At 43.4% G+C, this 12,900-nt stretch overlaps 1 protein-coding gene across 5 annotated transcripts in view; it reads right to left on the reverse strand.

Moving 5' to 3' along the window:
• The window catches only part of LOC124607292 (6-phosphofructo-2-kinase/fructose-2,6-bisphosphatase 2), a 373,085-nt gene that overhangs the window by 85,970 nt on the left and 274,215 nt on the right, over positions 1 to 12,900 (reverse strand). Inside the window, exon 1 of one of the 5 annotated variants that reach the window (XM_047139580.1) lies at positions 8,684 to 8,820. The exons of the other annotated variants lie outside the window; for them this stretch is intronic. The gene's annotated coding sequence lies outside the window, so the exon portion shown is untranslated. Of the gene's footprint in view, positions 1 to 8,683; positions 8,821 to 12,900 lie in introns of those variants that run through there. 5 annotated transcript variants of the gene reach the window in all.

The raw sequence follows: 12,900 nt of genomic DNA on the forward strand, positions 1-12,900 counted from the left end.
GTACCACTAATGATCGTGCAGCTTCTCTAGAATAAATGATAATTAATTGAAACCCTCAGCTGCCGAGAGGTGGTGTTGATAAAGCTCGATGGGGACAGCTGAAAATTTGAGCCCCGACCGGAACTCGAACCCGGGATCTAAGTGGATGGGCAAACATCTCTAGGTACATTTCGTATGTAGATTGTGGACAGTTGGGAATGTGGGTCTCACGGGAAGCGTGCAAGGGATAAGTCCCTGCAGTCGCGCTATTCATCTGTGTCCTCGGTGGCCTATATGGATAGAGCGTCTGCCATGTAAGCAGGAGATCCCGGCTTCGAGTTCCGGTCGGGGCACACCTTTTCAGCTGTCCCCATCGAGGTATATCAACAACACCTGACGGCAACTGAAGGTTTCAATTAATTATCATTGTGTCTAATGAATATATTATATCATGCAGTGGGAGAAAAAGGGCGTCGTCATTATCTCGGCAAATAAACGAATGGATACCCACAGTTTAACCATGCAGCGAATAGCACTCCTTTTGTATACTATCGCTTTCTGTTCCATCTGCTTCGAAATGGGTAAAGACTGGAATAACAGTGTCAAGATATGCACTGAATACTGCAGATCATCGTCAGAGAACTAGTTATATGTTCCCATAGAGTAAAGAATTGCAATAGTGCAAGAGATGGTTTGAGCGTTGTGAAAGAGAAGACCTTTCTACAAGACAACATCAATAGGCTTATAAGGCGAATAGTAAAGCAACGGTCGGTTCGAAAAGCAAAGGTTTCAAACAATTTGGTATCTAAGGGCTGTTAAAGTTCAACAAAATAACCAGTGACTGTCATCAAACTTATACCTGCTAGTGCAGTGGCGTTCTTACAAGGAGGTGGCTACTTGGAATCCTGCTGGTGCAAGAAATTTTCAGCATCAGTATTTTGTCACACCTATGTGCCCATACACTGTTATTAAATCCCCCCTCCCTCTCTCTCTCTCTCTCTCTCTCTCTCTCTCTCTAAAAATATCTAACAAACATTGACTCTAAAGTATATACCTTAAGACCTGTGAGCACTCCTTTCATCTTCGATGCTGTGAAGCACGTCTCTTCCACTGCAAACTGTTTGCTTTCCAAATCTTGGAAGAAGGCAGTATCGCTCAAAATAAGAAAAAAAGTCCAGTAAACATAGACTCTAAAACGCTTACCTTAAGATCAATGAGCCCTTGTTTACTAGAAGAGATGTGTTTCACAGTAGTGCAGATAAACAAGTGCTCATAGCTCTGAAGGTATGCATTTTTGAGCACACGTTTACTAGACATTTTTTCCTTGTTTTGGTCCATGTTAATAATTCCTGAAAGTTTGTCGGTGGAGTTCTGGTTAACAGAGGGGGGCTGTCAATGTTCGATTGTCGTGTTAAACTACTGCCTGCACACGGCTTTACCCTCCCCTTTATCAACAGCAAACACGCAACACTACAACTGACACGTACGCTTCACTGGTCTACACTGAACAGTAACATTTAAAGGTGGTCGAAACTAATACTGCGGTTATCACAGCCAATAACTTCTATTACCCTCATTCCGCGTAAGTATCATCCGTTCAACGTACGTAGTACGTTACAGCCACGGATATTTACAACCCTAGAATAGAAATTTATGTGCCTTAGAACTACACAGGAAAGGAAGGAAGGAGATTTGTTTCACACTAGCGAAGATGAACAAGTGCTTATAGCTATTAAGGTATGCATTTGAGAGACCATGTTTACTGGACATTTTTTCCTGTTTTGGCCTATAGTATCACCTCCGAAAGTTGCATGCGCTACATTCTTAGCAACAATGGTACCGGAATGTGTATTCCACCGTCAGCGGTATCAGAATTACTTTCGCTAGTTAACTTCGGACTTGTTCGTTTCCGAACCAGGAAACCTTACCTCAAATTGATACGTTTATCCGTCTCCATCATCTTGTATATACATCCAATTATACGCACCGGCGCCTGTAACTTTTACGCTATGTAGCGTCGTTGGCCGACGTTTCCGGACATGGGTTCCCATGTAAAACTTGATCTACTAAGTCCCCTCTACAATCTCTCGAATTGTGCAACATGGATTGTGAAACACCTGTAGCAAACAAGCCATAAGTGAACAGATTAATGAATATACTTCAAAGAAGATCATGTTCTTCAAGAGATCTCTATTTCGAAGTGATGGACGGGTATCTAGTTACCATTTGTTTCTGTTCAGTTTCAATAGGGCATCCAAACACATACATGAACGTGTGTGGCAGTAATTAAGTTACAATTAATCGTCTATGAAATGTCGACTGACAATCTACGCCACACCACGCAGATGCTGCGGCTCCGCTGTGGCGCTCAGGCTTGTTGTTGTCAGTGTGCCAGAGAGGAGAGTGGTGCGACGTGGGGTCCCTCGACCCAGATTCAGCCTGCGGCTACCGGCTGTCGAGTTGTTACCCACGCGGGAAGCCCACCGGTTAGAGCGGACTACTGCCTCATTGCTCAACACCTCTGGCGCCCGTTAAACCGTTATCTGCCGTGATAAACATGAACTACTGCCCACCAGAATTGCAACACCGTGTCGCAATTCTACAGCGGCACCGTCGTCGCCTGTCCAGAATTCAGATTATAGTTCCACGATATTGCTGCTCGCCCTGGTCAGTGTCCCACGACTGTCGTGCGAATATGGAATCGACGGGTTCGGGAGGGCTGTACTCAACGCCATACAAGATCTCAGCAGCCACACGCGACTAGCGCCCGAGAGGACAAACATGCTGTTCGCTCGGCTGTGCACGATCGTACAGTCATGTCATCTATCTTGAGTCAGATGTGGGATTGTTTGCAGCAACTCAAGTATCCTCACGAACACTACGACGATCGCTCATATATCACCTAAAAATTTAATCATGCGTTCATCCTATTCTACAGCATCAGCACAATAAGTAAAATTCCGTTATTTGTTACCCTTTTTGGTGCTGAAGTTTTAATGGCTACTGGTGTATATACTCCCCTTGTCAGAAAAGTTCCTGGACAAGTATTTTTTTTTAAATTTCTGAGTTTGCAATATTAAAAAGAAACAAGTGTTATTTTGCCTGGTATTTGTGCATCCTTGAAATGACCTTAGCCACTAACTCACTAAGTGGCGGGGCTGTGCTTAGCAACACACTGTTTGGGTTTATGAGACATTAGTTGCAGTGACACAACTGATGCTGACTGTAAGCAAAGAGTGAACATTAAGTTCTGCATTAAGCTCGGGAAATCCCCTACTGAAATGTGGACAACGATTAAGCGAGCAAATGCAAACGAGGCACTTTTTTAAGAAGTCGTGTTTACGAATGGCACAAAACATTTCCTGAAGGCAGAGATTCAGTGCAAGGCGATCCCAGAGCTGATCGCCAGTCTACAGCACATACAGATGCAAGCGTGGAGCGTATAAGGCAGCTACAACAAGAAGACCGTCATGTAACTGTGCGTGCGATATGAGAAAACCTTAATTTGAAACATGATGTGCGTCATTAGATCTTACGCGAAAATGTAGGGAAACGGAAACATAAGGCAAAACCCGTCCCTCACAAACTAACAGACGAACAGAAAGAGGAAGAATTTCTACTGAACTACTGGATAGAGCCAGACGTGATCGCACAGTTTGTGTCAAAGATCATTGCTGGAGATGAAAGTCGGTGCTACCACTAAGACCTTCACACGACGCGTCAAAGTGCTGAATTGCAGAGTCCTGGATCACCAGTCTCGAAAAATGTCAAGCGACAACTTTCGAGAACAAAGACCATGTGGATCGCATTCTTTGACAGTAAAGGATTACTTCACCATGATTATGTTCCTCCAGGTCAAACAGTGAACCAAACTCATTACATCGAAGTCTTGAAACGTTTACTACAAGCAATTCGACGTCGCCGCCCTGATTTGAGCCAATCGCAGGACTGGTTCCTACTGCACGACAATGCAAGACCCATACTGCTTTATTTGTTACCGACTATCTGGCCACATACTCTTTTATTGCCATCCCACATACGCCGTGTTCGCTCGACATCTTGCCTTGCGATTTTTTCTCGTTTCCGTGAGTGAAAAGGCAACTGAAAGGAAAGCTTCATCAAGATGTCGCAGACATCTAACGGGCTGTGACAAATGACGTTACAAGCGTCGCAATTGAAAATTTCCCTGCTAGCTTCCAAGATATTCAGGAACGTTGGCAACTGTGTATAGATAGCACAGGGGACTATTTCTAGAGGAGCTAGGATCATTGCTTTCTAAGTGCAATCTGCTATTTTTTTAGAAACTTCTCCTAGAACTTTTCTGACAAGGGGAGCATCTATAGGATGTATCAGATAAGGCGGTTTTTTCTATAACTTACGAAGTAATAAACAAAACGAAAATTTATTCAGATAACGAAACGCAACAAACGTTACTTTATGCTGAGATATGAATATAGTTTATTTGGTTATTTCCCAGAGACTTACAGCAATGAGTTATAATTTTTAAATAGAACATTATTTTTATTATCTAGCTAATGTATTTAAACGAACTGTATACAATCAGTTTAAATCTAATTTCTAATAATTTTAGTTGGGGAGCTAGAAACGTTCAAAGTCTTAGGGGTAGATGCAGCTTACTGTGCTTTACTGGTTGTGTAGTGGTTGACGTTCTGGTGTGCATTGTTCATTTAAGTGAGGTTTTTAAAAGACTGACCATGTGCCTGAATGCATAACTCAGAGCAACTTCAAACTGACCTACAGACTAGATGCAAATTTGCTGGTGTCACGGAGCGACTAGCTTCCTCGATACGCTGTTTGAAGTACCTGGAGTTTGTGTGTTCTAGGTCAATATCTGTGGCAGACCACACCTAGTTTGTCTGTGCAAGAATATGTTGTACAATCTAACCAAAGCGAACCGAGGAATCTTGTCGCTCCGCGACGCCAGCAAACTTTACATCTTGTGCGCAGCTCGTTTAGAGGGCGCACAAATTGTGCTCTCAGGAAGTTTCAGCCCTCACTTAAACGAACATTCCGCCACCAGAACATAGCCAATTGTGTACAGAAAGTTGCATTCACCACCAAAACTTTCAACGTTTGTAGTTCACAAACTAAAATTGAAACAGTATCAACTGACCGTCTATCGACGGCACGTTCAACTCTAAACGTCCTTCCTTCCTAAAATTGAAGTAATTTGATTTAAATTGATTTGTACACTGCCGGGTTAGATATGTATCAACTAAAGACTAGACAAGAAATATTCTATTTAATAAATTATAACTTGTTGTTATAATTCTATAGAAAATAACTAAATGAACTATGTTCACAACTCCGGAGAAAGAGTATTGTTTCTTAAGTTTACCCATGTAAATAAACATTCCTTTCACTAATTATTTTGTAAGTTATAGAGAAATACACTTTATCTGAACCACCCCGTATATGATTTGGCGTATGCTCCCTGATAATCTACAGTCTCTTCGTCACTTATACTGCCGAAAGTAGTCAGGCATACCAGCGGTATTTTGAAGGGGAGGGAGGGAGAGGGGGAGAGAGAGAGAGAGAGAGAGAGAGAGAGAGAGAGAGAGAGAGAGAGAGAGAGAGAGAGAGAGCGCATATATATTGTCTTCTTACTCATTCCTAAAACGTTCCGTCAAAAGTGGTGCCGGTTCTTCGAAATATACAAGCTCACCAGCTCCGTCTTCACAAACACGTCAGATTCTGTTGGGCAGCCACCACAAATAACAACGACATCCTCTCGCCATTATTACGACTTGTCCATTACTTTCCACCATCCTCTTAAGCACGTCACATATGAACGAGGTACCCCACCTGCGTTTTACAGCTAACGTATTATATCTGTTTAGTGACTGCGTGGGTGATGGACAACACATCTACAGGTTGAGGGTTCGATTTCCAGCTATTTCAACTCTGTATGGTGTTGAATGGTGTTGAACGGTAATTCGGATTCTTAGTTGCATTTCGGAACTCCCTCATAACTCGCTATGTGTGTGCCGATTCGCATGTCAGTTTAAGGAAAGAGCAGATCATGGACCAGCAGAATCGAGTCCAGTAAAGCTATGTTCTTCAAAATAACTTTGGTGTTGATAGCTGCTTCACTATTATTACAACTTGCGTAAGTTGAAAGAGCGAGTCCAATGTTGCCAGTCTGTAATAGCTATAAACTGCATTTCACGCGAAGAGGAATGTTTCGGATACTACAGATTCATCGGTTCCCAACACCATCAATTCGCGGTGAGTCCGAGACGCCCAGAGAACTGACTCGTTTGTAGACATTGAGAACGTCTGTAACAACTGAACTTCACGGTAACAAAAGTAAAAACGTTCCAACAGTTTTATCAGTTACGGTGCGCTAACCGCAGACACAACACGAACGCCCCCTAGAGATTACGTCTGTTTCCACAGCGATAACAGTCTAGAAAAACAACCTGTTCACCTTCTACATTGCTATGTACCGTGTACATAGGTATTAAAGCGGAAACACACAACAGGAATTAGGTAAGGTAGGCAAGCTTTAGCAAGTCAATGATCTAATCTGCATGATAAACAGTGAAATTTTCCGCAGCTCTTACGCGTTCGCTGCTGCACATGTGCGTGTGCTATATAATGAAGGAGGGCGGCAGCAGTTACACTCAATAACAAACAGGCTCAGGCAGGAAAAGTAGGATGCATCTCAAATTCACAATTACATATCAGCAAGTTTGGCTCTGTTGCCAAAGTAGAGTTGCTCGGTTTTCGCAAACAGGCTTCTAATGTTGTTTGGCTGTTAAATGTTTTCTGCTAGATACGTGCACTGAAATGAAGTATTTACACACTAAATGATACTTCGTTGGAAGGCAGTCTGTTAACCTCGTTTGTGTAAGAAGCAAGTCAGCGATTGTGCAGTCATGAAGAAGCTTGAAAAACAGAAAAAAAACAACAAGAGTAAGAACCAATACGAAGAAACTATTATCACTTTCCGAGAGAGAGCGCTATAACATTTTTTTATTATAGTCAATAATTGCAGAATGATCTGTGACATCAAATTCCGTTCTCTGTAAGCGAAAGTGCCTGTACGTACAAATAAATGAAATGAAAGCGATATCTCGACCGGACAATCGTGCAGCTGACTGAGCTCTTGGGCGGGAAGGGAAACTTTTTGTAAGTAGCTTTGTTGTAATAATGTTGTTGTTTATAATGTATGACTGATGTGCCATTTTATGGTAATAGGTAACAAATAAGTTACTATTTGTAGCGAAACGAATGACAATACAGACAACTGGCTACACCCGAAAAAAGAAAATTTCAAATGTAATCCACTGATCTATCTGAAACTAAGGGAGTAAGCCCCCGAAATTTGCCGTGGGAGGATGTAAGCGACTGACAGAGGTAATTGTTTTAATTTATATCTTGTTACAGTTGCGAGAAATACTATACACTTCAGAGATGAGCAATGTAAATACATATGTACCATCTGGTTGGAGGTTCCGGCTTGTAAAAATGGTTCAAATGGCTCTGAGTACTAGGGGACTTAACTGCTGAGGCCATCAGTCCCCTAGAACATAGAACTACTTAAACCTAACTAACCCAAGGACATCACACACAGCCATGCCCGAGGCAGGATTCGAACCTTAGACCGTAGCGGTAGCGCGGTTCCAGACTGTAGCGCCTAGAACCGCTCAGCCACTGCGGCCGCCTCCGGCTTGCCACTGATTATGACGACAGGACGGACGATTGCGAAAATACCTGCGGCTGACTGCGAATGTTTCTCATTAATACAATGTAGCCTACGGGGAAACTGATACCTTCGAACATGTGAGGCGTACTCCGGATGTAGATACGAGCAAATCATCTGAAAATTCCTCCTAAAGACGACGACTTAGTGATATGGGAAAGACGGCGTTCATCTCTGTACTGACCATATAACTAGCATTTTATCCGTCACTTTCTTTTAATATTAGACAAGTCAGAAGCGCAGAAATCACTATCTGAAGCGCCAAAGAGATGGTATCAGTAAGACAGACGTAGAAAGAAAGCTTAGATATTCTGCGTACGTAAGTAACTGCCCACTTTCTTTAAAGCATATAGGTCTACTATATCTTGTAATAGTTGCTGGCAACAAACGAAAAGTGACAGGTGAACGGTTTAAATACATATGTATCATCTGACTATGACGACAAAGGTGGAAGATTTCGAAAGCTCAGCAGTAAAATGCTAGCCTACGGATTCAAAGCGCACGACTTCAATCCCTGGTCGGTAGTAGGATTTACATCTGTCGTTGATAACTTGTTTCATCTCTGTCAATGCTTTTTAATGTGAGATGTTGCGCCGTGTTTCAGACTCCAAGGTAAACTTTAGGTTACCCCATAACTGGCTGGCCAAGTCAGTTCGAAGACCGGAACAATGGAACAGCATACCAACTCCAATAGGAGTACACGTAGTGAAACACTGCGGTGTTACACCAACCCTACTAATGCCGTTGATAATTAATTTTTGTCATTAATAAACTACATCACGCGGGAGACGGATATCACGCATGTGAAGTGCCTAGCTTTGTTTGTACGCGAGTCACACACTCTTGTGCAAGGTACGAGCAAATCATATGAAAGAAGCTTTCGAAAGAACGACGTCGTTCAGACACGGTAAGGACGCAACTGCCCACAACCAAGTACGCAGCACAGAGGGAAGACGAGTTGAGCGACGGACTCACGCGGCAGGTGTGGCGGTGGCTGTGAGGAGCGGAGCGGAGCAGGTACTCGCTATCGACACGCCGGCGGTCCGCACGCTACTGCTACTGCCGCCGCCGCAGCTCCAGCTGCCTCGGCGGCCATAGCGCGTCACGCTCGGAGGGCGTACCCCGCGCCTGGCGCCGGCCGGCAGCATCCGCCACCTCTCCCGACGCATCCACGGGCTAAATCTGACGCGTTGCGTAAAAACCGACGCACGCCGCAGCTGCTTTTGCTGCGGTCGGATTGAGTCGGTAAAAACTTGCGCCGCGTCCCGTGTTTGTGTGTGTGTGTGTGTGTGTGTGTGTGTACGCGAGGCTGCGCGCGCGAGCGAGCGACAGAGAGAGAGAGAGAGAGAGAGAGAGAGAGAGAGAGAGACTACCTGATGAAAAGTATCCAGATACTTAGTAGTGTGCAATAGTATGGGTTGTGTTCACCCTTCGCTTTTACACTGTTGTTGTTGTGGTCTTCAGTCCTGAGACTGGTTTGATGCAGCTCTCCATGCTACTCTATCCTGTGGAAGCTTCTTCATCTCCCAGTAACTACTTCAACCTACATCCTTCTGAATCTGCTTAGTGTATTGATCTCTTGGTCTCCCTCTACGATTTTTACCCTCCACGCTGCCCTCCAATACTAAATTGGTGATCCCTTGATGCCTCAAAACATGTCCTACCAACCGTTCTCTTCTTCTAGTCAACTTGTGCCACAAACTTCTCTTCTCCCCAATCCTATTCAATACCCCCTCATTAGTTGCGTGATCTACCCACCTTATCTTCAGCATTCTTCTGTAGCACCACATTTCGAAAGCTTCTATTCTCTTCTTGTACAAAATGGTTATCGTCCATGTTTCACTTCCATACATGGCTACACTCCATACAAATACTTTCAGAAACGACTTCCTGACACTTAAATCTATACTCGATGTTAACAAATTTCTCTTCTTCAGAAACGATTTCCTTGCCATTGCCAGTCTACATTTTATATCCTCTCTACTTCGACCATCATCAGTTATTTTACTCCCTAAATAGCAAAACTCCTTTACTACTTTAAGTGTCTCATTTCCTAATCTAATCCCCTCAGCATCACCCGATTTAATTTGACTACATTCCATTATCATCGTTTTGCTTTTGTTGATGTTCATCTTATATCCTCCTTTCAAGACACTGTCCATTCCGTTCAACTGCTCTTCCAAGTCCTTTGCTGTCTCTGACAGAATTACAATGTCATCGGCGAACCTCAAAGTTTTTATTTCTTCTCCATGGATTTTAAGACCTACTCCGAATTTTTCTTTTGTTTCCTTTACTGCTTGCTCAATATACAGATTGAATAACATCGGGGAGAGGCTACAACCCTGTCTCACTCCTTTCGCAACCACTGCTTCCCTTTCATGCGCCTCGACTCTTGTAACTGCCATCTGGTTCCTGTACAAATTGTAAATAGCCTTTCGCTCCCTGTATTTTACCCCTGCCACCTTCACAATTTGAAAGAGAGTATTCCAGTTAACGTTGTCAAAAGCTTTCTCTAAGTCTACAAATGCTAGAAACGTAGGTTTGCCTTTTCTTAATCTTTCTTCTAAGATAAGTCGTAAGGTTAGTATTGCCTCACGTGTTCCAACATTTCTACGGAATCCAAACTGATCTTCCCCGATGTCCGCTTCTACCAGTTTTTCCATTCGTCTGTAAAGAATTCGCGTTAGTATTTTGCAGCTGTGACTTATTAAACTGATAGTTCGGTAATTTTCACATCTGTCAACACCTGCTTTCTTTGGGATTGGAATTATCGTATTCTTCTTGAAGTCTGAGGGTATTTCGCCTGTCTCATACATCTTGCTCACCAGATGGTAGAGTTTTGTCAGGACTGGCTCTCCCAAGGCCGTCAGTAGTTCTAATGGAATGTTGTCTACTCCCGGGGCCTTGTTTGGACTCGGGTCTTTCAGTGCTCTGTCAAACTGTCACGCAGTATCATATCTCCCATTTCATCTTCATCTACATCCTCTTCCATTTCCGTAATATTGTCCTCAAGTACATCGCCCTTGTATAAACCCTCTGTATACTCCTTCCACCTTTCTGCCTTACCTTCTTTGCTTAGAACTGGGTTGCCATCTGAGATCTTGATATTCATACAAGTGGTTCTCTTCTCTCCAAAGGTCTCTTTAATTTTCCTGTAGGCAGTATCTATCTTACCCCTAGTGAGACAAGCCTCTACATTCTTACATTTGTCCTCTAGCCATGCCTGCTTAGCCATTTTGCACTTCCTGTCGATCTCATTTTTGAGACTTTTACACTACTGGCCATTAAAATTACTACACCACGAAGATGACGTGCTACAGACGCGAAATTTAACCGTCAGGAAGAAGATGCTGTGATATGCAAATGATTAGCTTTTCAGAGCAGTCACACAAGGTTGGCGTCGGTGGCGAGCATGAGCAGCTGTACCTGTACACGTCATCCAAGCTCTGTTTGACTCAATGCCCAGGCGTATCAAGCCCGTTATTACGGCCAGAGGTGGTTGTTCTGGGTACTGATTTCTCAGGATCTACGCACCCAAATTGCGTGAAAATGAAATCACATGTCAGTTCTAGTACAATATATTTGTCCAATGAATACCCGTTTATCAACTGCCTTTCTTCTTGGTGCAGCTATTTTAATGGCCAGTAGTGTATGATGGCGGGGACTCTGCTAGGAACTTTCAGTGTTGGGTCTGAATGTGAGTGGAGGAATGGCAACCTCCTCATGAGCCGAAACCGGAGTAGGTAGTGATGGACTCTGGGGTCTGGAGCGAAGTCAGTGTTCCAACTCATTAACAAAGGTGTTCCACTGGGTGTAGGTTGGGACCCTGAGCCCAAGAGCAATGTTATTGTCCACAAACCATTGCCTCGTAGATGCTACTTTATGACAGGGTTGCATTGTCATGATAAACAATCATTGTCTCCCAACTCTTCCTCTACTGCATACAGTACACAATGCTGTAAAATGTCTTCATATCCTTCCGCATTTGGCATAGACAATAAAGTGGCCACACCAGAACCACGAAGACGATCCCCATGCCGAAACACCAGCTGCTACGCATTTCACACTTGGCACCGCACATGGTGACAGGTAACGTTTCCTGGCACTCGCCAAACCGAAACCCTTCCACTGCATTTTCACAGGGTAAAGCGTGATTCGTTTCTCGAAATCACTCGTTTATCGTCATCCACAATCCAGTGGCGGTGCTCTTTACAACCATATCAAGCGTCACTTAGCATTTTCTTCAAAAATGAATTGCTTATGAGAAGTTGCTAGACCATTATACGGCCGGCCGGTGTGGCCGAGCGGTTCCAGGCGCTTCAGTTTGGAAACGCGCGACCGCTACGGTCGCAGGTTCGAATCCTGCTTCGGGCATGGATGTGTGTGATGCCCTTAGGTTAGTTAGGTTTAAGTAGTTCTAAGTTCTAGGGGACTGATGACCTCAGATTTTAAGTCCCATAGTGCTCAGAGCCATTTGAACCATTTTAGACCATTATACGCTGTTGTTTGTAATTCCCTACGCACTGTCACTGCGCTAGCTGAACTGCCGGCAGCATTTTGGAACTCACGAGTGATTCCTTTCGATTGATTTCGTGCGAAAACGGTTTTGTTGTTATCTCTGAACTTTAATTCCCTTCGCAGAAATCTTCTTAGTTCCCTTTATTGTTTGGTCGGCGCACAGATTTAATAACATGGGGAATAGGTTTGAACCCTATTGCTCTTCGACTCTTAGAACTGCAGTTTGGTTTCTGTATGTAAGTTCCGCTTTCTCTATGTTATTCGTCGAACTTTAGAATCCCAAAATGCCCTTGAAGTTTTAATTGTCTTGAAAATAGTGTATAAAATGAATGTCAACAAAAGTAAAACACGGCGGAAGGTCTCTCTCGAATTAAACATGTGGTGACGAAGGAATCGGGAAACGAGACACTAAAAGTAGTAAGCGAGATTTGCTACCTGGGCAGCAAAATAAGTGACGATCCCGGAAGTAAAGAGGATATAAATGCAAACTGACAATAGCACGAATAGATTTACCGAAAAAAGGCATACAATTTTAAGTGTTACAATGTCTTTCCTGAGAATTTGGCTGGAGTGCGCTTTGAATGAAGCATAGACGTTAAACAGCTCAGTAAACAATCAAGAGATACCGAAACGAGTTTAGGAGACTTAACTAAAAGCAGGAATTGGTTGCTAGG

The sequence above is a fragment of the Schistocerca americana genome, chromosome 3, assembly GCF_021461395.2.
Source record: "Schistocerca americana isolate TAMUIC-IGC-003095 chromosome 3, iqSchAmer2.1, whole genome shotgun sequence".
NCBI lineage: Eukaryota > Metazoa > Arthropoda > Insecta > Orthoptera > Acrididae > Schistocerca > Schistocerca americana.